Source organism: Vigna unguiculata, chromosome 6 (genome assembly GCF_004118075.2).
Source record: "Vigna unguiculata cultivar IT97K-499-35 chromosome 6, ASM411807v1, whole genome shotgun sequence".
Lineage (NCBI taxonomy): Eukaryota > Viridiplantae > Streptophyta > Magnoliopsida > Fabales > Fabaceae > Vigna > Vigna unguiculata.
The window spans coordinates 34,350,223-34,368,036 of record NC_040284.1 but is presented as its reverse complement, the minus strand read 5'-3'; the positions used below and the strand labels follow the sequence as shown (position 1 = coordinate 34,368,036).

At 27.2% G+C, this 17,814-nt stretch overlaps 1 pseudogene; it reads right to left on the bottom strand.

Annotated features, from left to right (window-relative positions):
- Positions 1 to 14,648: 14,648 nt before the first annotated feature.
- Positions 14,649 to 15,809, bottom strand: LOC114188638 (annotated as a pseudogene).
- Between the last annotated feature and the right edge of the window lie 2,005 nt (positions 15,810 to 17,814).

Here is a 17,814-nt window from a genome sequence, read left to right as displayed (position 1 = left end):
AAAGTCTTTTCTAAAGAAATTAGGAAATACAAGTGTTCTAGCTACGGATTATTAAGATTTTTTACCAGAGTATTCAGTGTTTTTTTTTTTTTTTGTCACTTTTATTTAACCTAATGTCTGATCTTTGTTTCTTATATAAAGGATTTTGTTTGTAGTCTTTATTACTTGATATTAATATGGTTTTTGGTTATATTCAGTATGACTTTAATTCTACGATTGTAATTCCTGACTTTAGTGTAATTTTCTCATTTTGGTTCAATGGTTTATAATATTTACTAAGATGTTTCGACCAACCTGATATATTATGCAATCATTATAATAGCTATACTATTATTTTATTTTAAAAGAAGATAGTGGATGTGAAATTATTCTTTTTTTCAATGTTAACTATGACTTTGAGATAAACCTAATTATGTGGCAAGGACAATATTTTAATAATTTTTTTATAACATGAAATAATATTTTTTGAATAATTTTGGAATATAGAAAAATTAAAAAATTAAAAAAATAGAAAGTTAATTAGAAGATGGCTTGGGTTATAAAAAAAATTATCAAAATTTAGTTGTTAAAAAGTTAATTTTGTTATCTTTTGGGTATTTACTTTCTGCAGTCTCACAATTTTTTCGTGTATCTTCACAATTTTATTTTATGGAAAAGTACTTCTGATTACATATTCCAGAAATATTCCGGAAATGACTTTCTAGAATTTCTGAAATAAGAATTTTGAAACAAATTCTAGAATAGAATTTTTAAGATGAGATTTTCATAATGAAATTTTTAGGACAACACTTCTTGAATGCATGATATGTATTCTACAATAAAATTTTTGAAATACGTATATCTTAGAGAATGAGTTTTCCCAAAACATCTTACATACATGAAATGGTGGGAAAAACTATCCTTTGAATTAGTAATGTCAACATATATAATATAACTAACACTTTCTATTTACTTCAATGGGTGTTTTTGAAATAATATTTTAGTTTGTAGCATTGTTAATAAAATTAACTTACTTTACTATTCTCTAATTCAAATCATTATTTGTTTCTCGTATTTTTAGTTTGTAGCACCAAATTTGTAATATTTTTAAAACAATATTTAATTTAATATTAAAATAGTATAATTTGATATAACTAATACATTTGTTCTATATGAAACAGAATCTTAAGGACACTGGTTAAGAGAATCTTAAAATAACCAGATTTATTATGTACTGTGTCCTCTAAAGGTCTTGAATTTTCTGGTTCATAATGATATATAAGTAAGTTCTCAGTACCAAAATAAAATGATGAGTATATATTAACCCTGATAATGTGGCATCTGATATGAAGTGCAGTGTCAGATGCACTTTTCTAATTAAAATTCTAGAATGATTCCGTCTAATTATACAAGAACCAAAAAACATGAAAACATAATGCAAAGCATGACTTGCAGTAGAGAAGTTAGAGCTTCATTGACATATGCAGATCAAACATAACACAAAATCCTTTATGGAAGATTTCTCCATCCCTCCTGCAGGAAAAAGACAAAAATAGAAAAATCACAGTAACAATTTATTTTAACAATCACTAACTGAGTCAATATTTTTAAGCTCTTGCTGCCGCAATCTCAAACACTTTGAAGGTCATGACAATTAGGCTGCAACATAGATCCATAAGCCAAGACTTGGATAACCCCTGACAACTACGTACGGTTAAGGACCATGAACATGGAAATTATTAGAGTATGAAATATGGGAAGTTTATATCATATGAAGAAGTGCGTGGATTTTGGATGATGAAAAATGAATTAAGGATATAAAACGAAGCAAATGTGATGTTTTAATCATCAATATGAATTTTTGTTGGTCAGTGATCGTAACGGTAGGTCCTGATCGTTCTTGTGTTGTTCTTAGGTATAGATAGAGCGTCCTGTGGAGCAGAAGGTGTTTTGGTGTTCCTTGAGTCTGTTGAGCTGTTTGGGCCGATCGAGCCGCTTTGTCAGGTAAGGGAAGCTAGTATTATTTTACTTTGCAATGTTTTTCTAAATTAATAATTGCATGTTGATGAATTTGATCTGTGATGAGTATGATTGTTTTGCTTGTATGGTTTGATATATACTTCTCGTAGCTGAATCCAGAAGTTGTGAAAATATCCACTAGTTACCTGCAGAATTCACTGTTTGAATTATACTTCTCGGAGTTGAATCCACAGGTTGTGGAAATATCCACCGGTTACCTGTGGGATACGTTGGTGTAAATTATGCATCCTGGAGCCAAACCCACGGATTGGGGGAAAATCCCTAGGTTACTTGTGGAACCTTCTGTTTGTTTCTTCACCTTTAACATAATTGTCATCTCCCCTCTATCATACGTAACATAACTTTTGTTAGTAACAAAACCTTTAGTTATCAGAACCTTTAGTTATCAGAGCTATTGTGGGTCTCGGTATCAATCTTATATTTCATAGATAGAATTTGTAAGAATCAGATCAATATTTACTGGTGTGCATAGTAAAACTGTCAAGGGTTATGTAATCATGAATTGTAGTATTTAAATTTTTTAACTAATTATGTTTTTATTTTTAAAATTATCTTAGAAATAGAAATAAAAAGAATGGAAGTTGGAGATGATTGGGATATATTATTTAAATCATATATGAAATGTAAATCTAAACGAGAGATGGAGAGAGAGAAATAACCATAATATTTAATTGAAAATAAAGGGATAGTAAGTAATTTTGTGTAATTTTACTCATGAATTTTATTTTACGATATAAAAATATATGAAAGATTGAAATTTTCTTAGGGTATGATATTTTCACAGACAAAATTTTAACAATTTGACAAACTACTTTATTTTTAAAAAGATAAAAAAGAGTACTACTTTATATTTTTATTTTGATTAAAAAATAAAAAAATTAATTAATTTAATTTTACATATAAAAACTTTGTCAAGTTTGTAAAAAAAAATTACTTTTCATTTTCTTAAAAGGTGTAAAACAAAATTGAAAGACAGTAAAACTTTATTTCATACACATATTTATTTTGAATAATGGATATGAAAAGAAATTGTTTTTGTCTCATTGTTACCAAAATAAGATAAGTCATGGCTTTTAGAGACTTAGGAGAACTAGTGAAATTATGAATAATACAAAGAGGAAAAAATTATGGGTGACAAAACGGGTTTGTCTAGTCTGTTTTGACTGTCCAACCCAATTTAACTCGTTTCATTTTTCACTTGCCAAAACATGATTGGACCAAGTTAGTTTGTCAATGGAAAACGAGTTAGAATCTGCAACTTGTCGCGCCATAGGACGGGCTAGCGGGCTAACCTGCCATTTTTTTTAAAATTTTTAATATTTTTATTTTTTTAGATTACTTTCAAATTTTTTTATAAATTTTTTATATAATATATATGTACACATACACTTATAAATAAATATTTAGAGCATATTTAATTGTATAAGTATTTTTTAAGCTTTTAATTTATCAATTAATATCTTTAATTGGATAAACTAAAATAATTATAATATTTACATGTTAAATTACTCTATTATTAAATTAATGTCATGCATCTTGCATGTTATCATCTTAATGACATGATTGCATGTTATAAATAATACATGCTTAATTGCAAAGCTACTATATTTCTTACTTAGCAATTTCTTGCACAACATACACAATCATTGAAAATTCTGAGCGGGCAACACCATGAAACAACATGTAGCAGAACTCAGACAAAATTGAAAAACTCTACAATGAAGGGCATCAAACTGAAAGTGTCTCGGTGCCTATTCCTTCAACCCAAGAACAAGAGGGTCTTTCGAGTCAAACAATTGGGCAACGTCAGGAGATCATTCTCAGTGGATGAGGTAACAGCTCTTGTGCGCACGGTTGAATTACTTAGAGTTAGGAGGTATGATGTTATCAATAATATCAGTATCAGTTTACCTGTATTTAACTGACATTCTAATGACGTTTATACCATCATGAAGGTGGCGCGAGGTTAAGCTACAAGCTTTCTCAGATGCAGACCATAGGACTCCTAGAGATCTAAAGGTGTGATATATCTTTGTCTTGTTTTTTCTTACTATAATTTTTATTAATTCTAATTTGATGTAATTCTAATTTGATATGCACAGGATAAATACAACACATTAGTGCACACAGTAAGAATTTCCCTTGAACAAAGGAGGGGTAAGTCCATACCTCAGGAGCTCTTGGATAAAGTCTTAATTGCTCATACTCTTGGATAAAGTCTAGACGGATAGAGTTTAGAAGACTACCTGGTATGTAGGTATATTTGTTAAAATAAAAATAATTTATCTTATTCTAACTTTTGAATAATGATAGTGAAGTATCTGCTAAAAAATTTCTTTGCATTTATAATTAAATATGGAAAATAATTTATAATTAACCATGCAAACTAATATTGAATACTAACCGTAATTATGATCACGACTTAAAATAATATTTTACTTTCTCGAGGATTAAATGAAATCTTAAATTGATCTTCATATCCATACCTCTATATATATAGTTACTTGAATGTGATAAAATGTAGTTCTTATCAATTATGGAGATATTTGAACAATTACTTTATTGGCCGTCAGCCTGTTCTATCATTATGAACATATAGACTTAATAATATATATTATTTTATAACTCTTCATTGATGCTAAGGGATTAAAGGTAACAAGCAGTTTTTGTATTTCTGTTCTGACCTTTATCTAAATATGATGTATTTTATGAATATGTTTCTGCAGGTATTTAGATGGAGGTGTTATTATGTTTGATATAAGCATTAACGACAAGAAGGTTATCTGAATTTTATGAGCTAACTGAGTGCTTTAAACTTATGGAAATTGTGATGTGTAATCAAAACTTTTGTTATTAATAGAACCTTTAGTTATCAGGGCTATTGTGGGTCTAGGTATCAATGTTATATTTCATATATAGAATGTGTAAGAATCAGCATAATATCTCCTGATGTGCATAGCAAAACTGTCAAGGGTTATGTAATTATGAATTGTAGTATTTAAATTTTATAACTAATTATGTTTTTATTTTTAAAATTATCTTAGAAATAGAATTAAAAAAATGGCAATTGGAGATGATTGGGATAGGTTATTTTAAATCATGTATGAAATGTAATTCTAAAAGAGAGAGAGGGAGAGAGAGAAATAACCCTAATATTTAATTGAAAATAAAAGGATAGTAAGTAATTTTTGTGTAATTTTACTCATGAATTTTATTTTACGATATAATAATACATGAAAGATTGAAATTTTCTTACGCTATGATATTTTCACAAAAAAAAATTAATAATTTGACAAACTACTATATTTTTAAAAAGTTAAAAATAGTACTATTTTATTATTTTATTTTTGATTAAAAAATAAAAAAATTAACTAATTTAATTTTAAATATGAAAACTTTGTCAAGTTTGTGAAAAAAAAAATTGTCAAAATATTATTTTTCATTTTCTTAAAATTTGTAAAACAAAATTGAAAGATAGTAAAACTTTATTTCATACACATATTTATTTTGAGTAATGGATATGAAAAGAAATTGTTTTTGTCTCATTGTTACCAAAATCAGATAAGTCATGGCTTTTAGATACTTAGGAAGAACTGGTGGAATTATGAATAATACAAAGAGGAAACAATTATGGGTGACAAAACGGCTTTGTCGAGCCTGTTTTGACTGTCCAACCTAATTTAACTCGTTTTATTCTCCACCTGCCAAAACATGATTGGACCAAGCTAGTTTGCCAATGGAAAACGGGTTAGAATCTGCAACTTGCCGCACCATAGGACGGGCTAGCGGGCTAACCCGCCATTTTTTTAAAATTTATTAATATTTTTATTTTTTTAGATTACTGTCAAATTTTTTTTATAAATTTTCTTTATATATATATATATTGATTCATATATTTATAAATAAATATTTAGAGCATATTTAATTGTTTAAGTATTTTTTAAGCTTTTAATTTATCAATTAATATCTTTAATTGGATAAATTAAAATAATTAGTAGATTTACATGTTAAATTACTCTATTATTAAATTAATGTCATGCATCTTGCATGTCATCATGTTAACGACATAATTGCTTGTTATAAACAAGTCATGCTTAATTGCAAAGCTACTACAATTTTTACTTAGCAATTTTATGTGCACAATATACACCATAATTGGCAACTCTAAGCGGGCGACACCATGAAACCAAATGTAGCAGAACTCATTGACAAAATTGAGAAACTTTGCAATGATGGGCATCAAATTGAAAGTGTCTCGGTGCTTAATTCTTCAACCCAAGAACAAGAGGGTCCTTCAAGTCATACAATTGGGCAACATCGAACCAGGAGACCATTCTCCGTGGATGAGGTAGAAGCTCTTGTGCGGACGATTGAATTACTTGGAGTTGGGAGGTATGATGTTATCAATCATATCAGTATCAATTTACCTGTATGTGGATAATTGACTTTCTAATAACATTTATACCATCATGAAGGTGGCGCGAGGTTAACCTACGAACTTTCTCGGATGCAGACCACATGACTCTTGGAGATCTAAAGGTATGATAGATCTTTGTTTTGTTTTTTCTTACTACAATTTTTATTAATTCTAATTTGATATGCACAGGATAAATTGAACACATTAGTGCACACGACAAGAATTCCCCATGAACGAAGGAGGGGTGAGCTCATACCACAGGAGCTCTTGGATAGAGTCTTAATTGCTCATACTCTTGGATAGAGTCTATATGGATAAAGTCTAGAAGACTGTCTGGTATATAGGTATATTTGCTAAAATAAAAATAATTTATCTTATTCTAATGATAGTGGAGTATTTGTCTTCAAAATTGCTTTGCATTTATAATTAACTATTCAAAATAATTTATAATTAACCATGGAAAATAATATTGAATAGTAACTGTAATTATGATCATGACTTAAAATAATTTTTTACTTTTCGAGGATTAAATGAAATCTTAAATTGATCTTCATATCCCTACCTTTATATATAGAGTTACTTGAATGTGATAAAATGTAGTTCTTAATAATTATGAAGAACTTTGGACAATTACTTGATTGGCTGTCAGCCTGTTCTATCATATTGAATATATACAGTTAATAATATATACTTTTTTATAATTGTACATTGATGATAACAAGCAGTTTTTGTATTTTTGTTCTGACTTTTATCTGAATATGATGTACTTTATGAATATTTTTATGTAGGTATTTAGATGGAGGTGTTATTAAGTTTGATATCAGCATTAACGCCAAGAAGGTTATTACGAGCTAACTGAGTGCTTTAAAGTTATGAATATTGTCATGTGTAATCAAAATTTTGTTATTGATAGAACCTTTAGTTATCAGAGCTATTGTGGGTCTGGGTATCAATCTTATATTTCATAGATAAAGTTTGTAAGAATCAGATCAATATCTACTGGTGTTCATAACAAAACTGTTAAGGATTATGTAATTTTGAATTGTAGTATTTAATTTTTTTAACTAATTATGTTTTTATTTTTAGAATTATCTTAGAAATAGAAATAAAAAAAATGGAAGTTGGAGGTGATTGGGATAAATTATTTTAAATCATATATGAAATGTAATTCTAAAAGAGAGATGGGGAGAGAGAAATAACCATAATATTTAATTGATCATAAAGGGATAGTAAGTTATTTTGTGTAATTTTACTCATGAATTTTATTTTACGATATAATAATATATGAAAGATTGAAATTTTCTTAGGGTATGATATTTTCACAAACAAAATTTTAACAATTTGACAAACTACTTTATTTTTAGAAAGATAAAAAAAAAAGTACTATTTTATAATTTTATTTTGATCAAAAAATAAAAAAAATTAATTTAATTTTACATATAAAAACTTTGTCAAGTTTGTAAAACAAATTCTCAAAAAATTATTTTTCATTTTCTTAAAAGGTGTAAAACAAAATTGAAAGACGGTAAAACTTTATTTCATACACATATTTATTTTGAATAATGGATATAAAAAGAAATTTTTTTTGTCTCATTGTTACCAAAATCAGATAAGTCCTGACTTTTAGAGATTTAGTAAGAACTAGTGAAATTGTGAATAAATCAAAGAGGACAAAATTATGGGTGATAAAACAGGTTTGTCTGGCCTGTTTTGACTGTCCAACCTAATATAAATCGTTCTATTCTTCACTTGCCAAAAATTGAGTGGACCAAGCTAGTTTGTTAGTAGAAAACGGGTTAGAATCTGCAGCTTGCCACGCCATAGGACGGGTTGGCGGGGTGACCAGCTATTTTTTTAAAATTTGTTAATATTTTTATTTTTTTAGATTACTTTCAAATTTTTTTATAATTTTTTTTATAATATATATATATATATATATATATATATATATATATATATATATATATATATATATATATATATATACTTATAAATAAATATTTAGACCATATTTAATTGTATAAGTATTTTATAAGCTTTTAATTTATCAATTAATATCTTTAATTGGATAAATTAAAATAATTATTAGATTTGCATATCAAATTACTCTATTATTAAATAAATGTCATGCATCTCGCATGTTATCATGTTAATGACATGATTGCATGTTATAAATAATACAAACTTAATTGTAAAGCTACTATAATTTTTACTTAGCAATTTTATAAAAAATTATTACCCAAAAAAATTACCTGCTAATTAAAATTCTATTTTTTTCCTTACCTAACCGCCCGCTAACATCCTAACTCTACTTATTTTCTCGTACCCAAATGAAATAGAAAAAGTTTTATTTAATAATTAACTGCATTTATTATTTGTAATAGAAAAAGTAATCAAAGATATTTTAGTTTAGAATAATTAATCCACGATAAGTACATTTGCATTTATTGTTTATCATAGAAAAAGTAGTCAAAGATATTTTAGTTCATAATCATTAATCATTAATGCACGAGATTTACAGTTTAACATAGACTTATAAAAACAATAGTAAATTAAGATGATATATATGATTTATTTTCTTTAAAAAAATCTTCCTTTAATTTATTTAAATCACTTATTTTTATTTTTTAAACATTTTTTAAATATTTTACTTTTAAGAAGTTAACTTTAATATGAAGCTTTGTAATTTTTTAGCTTATTATTTTGCTTAATTGTCATTCTATTTAGGGTATGTTGACATGTAAATATTGTTCATTTAAAGGAAAGGAAAATGATAAAATAGAGTATATTAGAAGTTAAAGTTTCTATGTTCATTTTAAGGGTGTGTTTTTTTTTTTTAAGAAATGATTGAAGAGAGAAGGAAATAATTTATTTCGGTGGATTTGATGATGAAAATTCTATTAATTTTTTTAATAGTTATATTTGAAGTGGATTAGAGAGTAAATTTTGGAAGGGTTTAATTAATGTGACTAATAAAAAAAATTAATAACTGAAAAAGTAATATTATTTTATTGTCATTGATGTTAAAAGTGGTATAAAATAATAAATTGTAATTATATTTTGAATTTTTGTTATTATGAGTAAAATTATTAATAATATTTATTAATTAAAATAAATAAATATTATAATATATTTGATTTGAAAGTGCAGTTGTATGTTGTGATGAAAATGCAGTGTTATGAGAGTAGTGCAGTTGTATTTTGTAATAAAATAATAATAATGTATTGGTAAAATATTTACAATTACTGTCGAATCTCATATTCGACTAAGGATATCATATAGAAAGAGATCATGCAAATCAGCGTATTGTCTTGCTTTCAGAAAGGAACACAATAAATTTATCAAATCGGCATTCTCTATCACCTTTTAAGAGTAATTTCTCCCAAAATAACACATTTAGAAGGTGTGTTTACTTGAGTATATGAATTTAAAGGAGAAGAAATGAATAGGATTGAATAAATTTAAGAGTGAATTGCTTATTATTTTTTTAAGAGATTTAGAAATGATACTGAGTTAATTTGAAAATAAAATTTATAAGTAATTTAATTAATGTGATATATTAAAAATGATATTTTAATAGATTAAAATATAAGATTACTTTGCTCCCTAATAATTACTATTATTTTTATTTATTATTATTATTATTATTATTATTATTATTTATCATCATAATTATTATTAATATTATGTATTATCCTCGTATAATAGCACTGAACCAAGCCAACACCACCTTCATTGTTACCACCTACAAAATTACGTGCAATTTGGTCATTTGAATCAGAGGTAATTTGGCCATTACAATACTATCACTTTCAAATTTCTCGTTGATGTAAATATTATAAAACGTGTGTTTCTCGCAAATCCATTTATTCTCCCGCTCTCAAATGACTGAAAAGGAACATGAAAATATGTACCTTTCATTCCACATCATAAGATATTTGAAGGTGAAAATTTGAGTGAATTTAAAATAAAATTTGTCGATGATTTGATTGATGTTATAAATTATAAATTAAGTTTAACTTTTAAAAAGATAAAATTATTAAATTCTCCTTGATTTTAAAAGTAATCTAAAATTATATTTAAATGAGTTAAATTTATTTTATAAAAAATATTTAATGAATAAATTGGAAATATTTTTTAAATAAAAATATAATAAAATAAAATATATATACCTATTTAAATTTGTTTTGGTAAACAGTTATAAGAACATTAAGATAATCTTACATAAATCTGTTAGATTATGAATCTTAAATAAATTATCAGAAGCATCAAATCATCTATATAAACAATTATTTTCAAATAGTAAGAGCAGTTCCTAATACAATAGTAAAATACGAAAGCGTACATGATCAGTAATTAGGAACACAATATAGATATTGAAAAGTGGTACCCGATCTTCCAAATAAAATCAATGGATAATTAAAAATTATTTAGGTGAGACAATAATGCTCTCTTTGCTAGTAGGAGGTTATGAGAATGTATCTTACAAAAAATGTTATTATGTCATCTCATAAAACTGATTAATGGGATATCAATTTTATATCCTTACCAGTAGAGACCAAGGACATCTCAACAAGTTCTTGAATACTTAAGTCTATCACAGACTTTTCATTAAACAATCCAACCCATCACAGATCGTTTATCAGAAACTCAATATATATTATCCATAAATTAATAACAATTGTATAATATAATTGATATTTACAAATAATATAATTTATTAATTAATGTTAATCCACAATAACAACAAAATAGAGAATAATAATTTTATATAAGGACATTAAGATAATCTTACATAAATCACCTTCAAATCTTTACATAAGAGAGATGATGGAAAAATAACAAAATCTCTCTATTCCTTCATTTTCTTTTTTTCTCAAATCCACATAAATTAACACTTTAATCAGATTCAAATCATTCGTCTTTTGCCATTTTAAATAATAAATACCTTCAAATCAATTTAAAAAAATCTCATTCATTGCATAAATAAATTTTGAATATACATCAACTGTACACCGCTTAATCCGTTTTTAATTTTAACTTTTTTTAATAAAATACATGTATAGAGTAAAAAATGCATATGTAATGTACTAATACGAGTATTATTTCATTAATAATAAAAAAATAAAACTATTTAAAAAAATATAAATGCTATTTTAAAAAAATAAGAAGGGAAGATATCTAAACTATTATATAAAGGATTCAATGTATCAATTTTAGAATCTAATCGTTTTTTCATTTGAATTTTTTAGTTTTAACTATTTTCTAAGAAAAGTTATTTAAAAGTAAATAAAAATGACATAATTATATATATATATATATATATATATATATATTTTTTTAATTATAATTTTATTATTTTTTATTATCACAGAAAAAAATAAACTTACACGTATCACTATTATACTTGACAGGAAAAATGTCACTCTTTATGTTTTTGTTATATGAGTTATAAAAGAAGAATATGCCTAAGATGAAATAAACATACACGTAATCGAGTTATCATCCCATATATATATATATATATATATATATATATATATATATATATATATATATATATATATATATATATATATATATATATATATATATATATACGAAAATGATATTTGGACATATATTTTGAATTTATTTTTGACATAGTGACGTGTCAATCAATTTTCTTATTTAAAAATTTGTTTTATTTTACTTTTTTAAAATTAAAACACGTGTGGAAGAAGATGGAGAACAGGTTCAACAAAGAGAACCCATAGTTTTCTCATTTGGAAGAGAGCACTACAACTTGAGAGAAGAGAGAAGCAATGCCTCGCGACGTCATCGAATAGAGAAGTAGGGTCTGAGGTTTGGGTTCTCAACGACGATGGGTGGTGGTTCGTTTTGACTTTGTTCTTTGTTTCACTCTCACAATCGCCAATGATTCATTTTCGTTCAAATACCATACATGATTGAAATGTTTGTGGTTAGTTGTTTTGTGGGTGAGTTGTAGGGCTTCTCCATTCTATCGTTGTTGTTGGTGTAGATATCATTTAGGATTTAGGTTTTTTCTGAGTTGAAGATGACGACACTAGAACCACTCTTAACGGAAAAAAAATATGACAGCATGAGTCACACAATGTGGGGATTTATGTGCAAATAGGTGGGGAGTTGTGTTGGAGTTTTTGTACAAATACTGGACAGTTCTGTCAACCATAAAAATCACATTGCAATCCTCATGAAGAACAAAAAGCTTCATTGGACCCAATCTTAACGAAAAAAAATATGACAGCAGGAGTCACACACATGTGGGGAACCATGTACACAAAATTTAACATAACTCCCCACTTATTTGCACATGGTTCCCCACATGTGTGTGACTCGTGCTGTCTTTTTATTTTGTTAAGATTAGGTCCAATAAATTTTTTTGTTCTTCATGAGGACTACAATGTCATTTTTGTTATCCATATTAACTACATTGAACATATTGTCTCATAATTACATAATTGTCCAGTATTCGTACAAAATATTCAATGCAACTCCCCACTTTTTTGCGCATGGCTCCCCACATTTGTGACTCCTGTTGTCATATTTTTTTTCCATTAAGATTGGATTCAACAAACTCTTTTTTTTTTCTTCATGAAGACTGCAATGTCACTTTTTTAGTTCATATTATATACATTGAACATGTCGTCTCATACTTACATAATTGTCTAGTATTTGTATTAAAATCCCAACGCAACTCTCCACTTCTTTGCACATGGTTCCCCACATGTTTATGATTCCCTCTATCATATTTTTTTCGTTAAGACTGGGTCCAACAAACTTTTTTGTTTTTCATGTAGACTGCAATGTCATTTTTGTGGTCCATATTAGGAACATTGAACATGTTATTTCATAAATACATAATTGTCCAGTATTTGTACAAAAAACTCAACGTAACTCCCCACTTATTTGCACATGGTTCCCCACATGTCTGTGACTCCTGCTGTCATGTTTTTTTTCGTTAAGATTGGGTCCAATGAAGCTTTCTGTTCTTCATGAGGATTGCAATGTGATTTTTGTGGTTGACATTAGGTATATTAAAGTTGTTGTCTCATATTTACATATTGTCTAGTATTTGTACAAAAACCTCAATGCACCTCCCTACTTATTTGAACATGGCTCCCCACATGTTAGTGACTCCCGCTGTCATATTTTTTCATTAAGATTGGGTCTAATAGACTTTTTAGTTCTTCATGAGGACTTCAATGTCATTTTATGATTCATATTAGGTACATTGAACATGATGTCTCATACTTGCAGAACTGTCCAGTATTTGTACAAAAACTCCAACACAACTCCCCACCTATTTGCACATAAATCCCCACATTGTGTGACTCTTGTTATCATATTTTTTTCGTTAAGAGTGGTTCTAGTGTTGTCATCTTCAACTCAGAGAAAAAACCTAAATCCTAAATGATATCTACACCAACAGCAACGATAGAATGGAGAAGCCCTACAACTCACCCACAAAACAACTAACCACAAACATTTCAATCACGTATGGTATTTGAACGAAAATGAATCATTGGCAATTGTGAGAGTGAAACAAAGAACAAAGTCAAAACGAACCACCATCCATCGCCGTTGAGAACCCAAACCTCAGACCCTACTTCTCTGCTCGATGACGTCGCGAGGCATTGCTTCTCTCTTCTCTCAAGTTGCAGTGCTCTCTTCCAAATGAGAAAACCATGGGTTCTCTTTGCTGAACCTCTTCCCCATCTTCTCCCACACGTGTTTCAATTTTAAAAAAATAAAATAAAACAAATTTTTAAATAAGAAAATTGATTGACACGTCACTATGTCAAAAATAAGTTCAAAATATATGTCTAAATATAATTTCCGTTTCTTTTTTCATCCAATAGTCCGCTAAATAAAATTCATAGTCTAATGCTGTGACTGTCATGTTAACAACATAGAAATAATAGAACAGGGCCATGATCCTCATTAATTTAACTTATAACCTCAGACGTTAGGAATAAAGGCGTTAAATTAAATACTCGTAACTTTTGTGAATAGATCATCTCATGTATGTTAATCGTTTTTTTTTGCATGGCAAAGGTTAACACTTTTCTGTGTATGATATACAGGTTTGGTGCTCAATGACATTGTATTGCAAGTTCCTAGGTGCAATTGAGGACAAAAATTACGACAATTTGAGTAAACGAGCTTAGAATAGACGCTTGTATATCATTTAAACTATACTATAGCCAGGAAGTTTAAATGCAATTCTTTTATCTACCATATCTCTCAACCTTTGAGCGTCCTTAAATCTCCCAACACCAACAAGAATATTGGACATAAGAACATAATCCCCACTGTGTCCTCTCTCCATCTCTAGTACTTTTCTGGTCACCCTCTGACCAATTTTAACATTATTATGAACACTGCAAGCACCCAGCAACGTTCTCCACATCACAGCATTGGCAACCTTATGAGGTACCTCTGAAGCAACCTTTTCTTCTTCTTCTAACCTCCCAGCCCTCCCCAGCATATCTATCACCCAACCGTAGTGTTTGATATCTGGCACAAATTCACAATCCTTTACCATTTTAACAAAAAAATTGAGGCCTTCTTCAACCAATCCTCCATGACTACAGGCACTCAAAACACTAAGGAATGTCACACGGTTTGGCCTAAGTCCAGCCTTCTCCATGTTTTCAAAAGTCTCCAGAGCTTCCCTCCCCATCCCATTCATTGCAAAACCAGAGATTGTTGAAGTCCATGATACCAAATTCTTCCTCTGATCAGGTAACTCCTGCAAGAATCTATTCACACTTGCTATGCATCCACACTTTGCATACAAATCAATTAATGCATTGGTAATGCGTATGTCAGAGGAATTGAACCCTCTCTTCTCCGCATATCCATGAGCTGATTGACATATCTTAATACACCCAATATTCACAATAGCAGGAAAAATGGTCAAAAGAGTAACTTGAGTAGGTTCTATACCATCAACTTCGATCATTTCCCTAAACAAAGTTAAAGCTTTGATGGACTAATTCCTGCGTGTGTATCCATCAATAACAAGGGTCCACGACACTACACTCCGAGAAGGCATCTGATTAAACACAGAAAGTGCAAGTTTAACCTCCTCCCATTTAATCAAACCAGTGAGAAAAACATTCCAAGTGACTAAGCTTCTGCGCGGCATTTGGTAGAACACTTGTGCGGCTTCAACTAAAAGACCCGAACTTGAGTACATTTGCAACAGCCCAGTTTGCACGTACACATGAAACTGAAACCCAACCTTGAAAATGAGGGCGTGGAGTTGAATCCCAAAGTGGGTGCAGGTTGGATTGGCAGAAGCGTTAGAAAGAAAGGAAAAAGAGAAGGTGTCAAGGGAATGGTTAAATATGTTTTTTTTTATCTTAACTTAAGTGAATTTTATAATTAGTTAATTTCAAAATTTTGGACTAATTTAATCATTTATCTTTCGAAATACATGAATTTAGTCATTTTAATTAAATTTTGTTAAATTTATTTTACATTTCACGTTTCATAACAGTATTTGACTTAACATTAAAACAAATATTTGTCAAACAGTATAAACAATTCAAATACAATATTGAAATGTGTACGAAACATCAAATAAACTTAACAATATTTGATTAAAATAATTAAATCTACATATTTCAAAAGATAAATGACTAAATTGATTCAAAATTTACTAAAAATTAAGAGATTAAAAATATATTTAACCGAAACTTTTATAAGGTATCATTATATCGATGATCACGACTAGAAAAAAAAAAATACATACTCGTATTCATTAATATGAATATTTGATACAAGAACTCAAATTTTATTTTTGTCGTCCTTCAATTATATGTCTTTGTTTTGATAATATACTTTCACTTTTAATATAACAAAATATGAATAATTTTCTTAACATTCTTATTTTAATTCAAATACAAAGAAATGAAATACTTAGCTATTATGCTTGTGTGAAATTATTTTAATTATATTCATTAGTATTTATAGGTATTTACATTTAATTTTAATAAGTAAATTAAAATTTAATTATTTATACGTATATTATAACATTTAAATACATGTAAAACTTTTATCAAATTACCATAGTAGTAATTATTTTCTAACTAATGTTAATCATGACCAATATTAATATTTTTTGTTCAATATCAGTCGAAAACTTTTTGTCTAATGTCGAAAAAGTTATTTTTGACGAATGTGGATTTTTTTTTTCAATCGTCGTAGTTGTTTTTCGGTTAAATTATGTCTTCGATTTATATTTTTATAAAAAAATATTAATTTGATATATTTTTTTATTTGTCTTAATTTAGTTTTTACTTTTGAATTTTTGTCTAATACTATTACTACAATATTAACATTAAAAAATAGATAAGACTTTAATTGTATTAAATTTTTCAAAATAAAAATCAAATTAAGATAAATAAAAAAAGTAAAATCAATTTTTTTTACAAGATCAAATTTGTTTTTCATCAATGTATGCAGTGATTTTTTTTCTAATAGTAATAGAAAAATATTTCAGCTAATATGATGAAATAAATCAATTGATTTTAGCTTAAATAAATGTAAAGATCAATCGAAAACAATCTCAACAAACACTAATCAATAAAATACTTTGACAATTTTAATTAACAGAAATAATTTTAAAACATTAGAAAAAGATAACATCAATCAATATTAACTAACTTAAAAGAAATTATTTATAATATTAATACTAGCGTACACACACGTGCGTTATCACGCAGTATACGCATCTTTTAAATATGAATGATAGTATCTTAGTAGGTGATAATAGTGTAATGTTATTAAGTTAATATATAAAATAAATTTATATTTATTACAAATGAAGTGAAATGTTAAAAGTAAAGTCAAATGAATAGAAAAATTAATTGTTGAGAAATAAAAAAATAAGAAAAAAACATTTATTTGTCCTTCCCAAAAAACACTAATTTATTTATCTAGACAACAAAAATTTTGAGGGTTAAATATGTTTTTTTTTACCTTAACTTTAAGTGAATTTTATAATTAGTCAATTTCGAAATTTTGGAATAATTTAATCATTTTTCTTTCGAAATACGTGAATTTAGTCATTTTAATTAAATTTTGTTAAATTTATTTTACATTTCACGTTTCATAATAATATTTGACTTAACATTAAAGCAAATATTTGTCAAACAGTATAAAAAACTCAAATACAATATTGAAATGCGTACGAAATATCAAATAAACCTAACAATATTTGATTAAAATAATTAAATTTGCATATTTAAAAAATGAATGACTAAATTAGTTCAAAATTTACTAAAAATTAAGAGATCAAAAATATATTTAATCGAAACTTTTATAAGGTATCATTACATCAATGA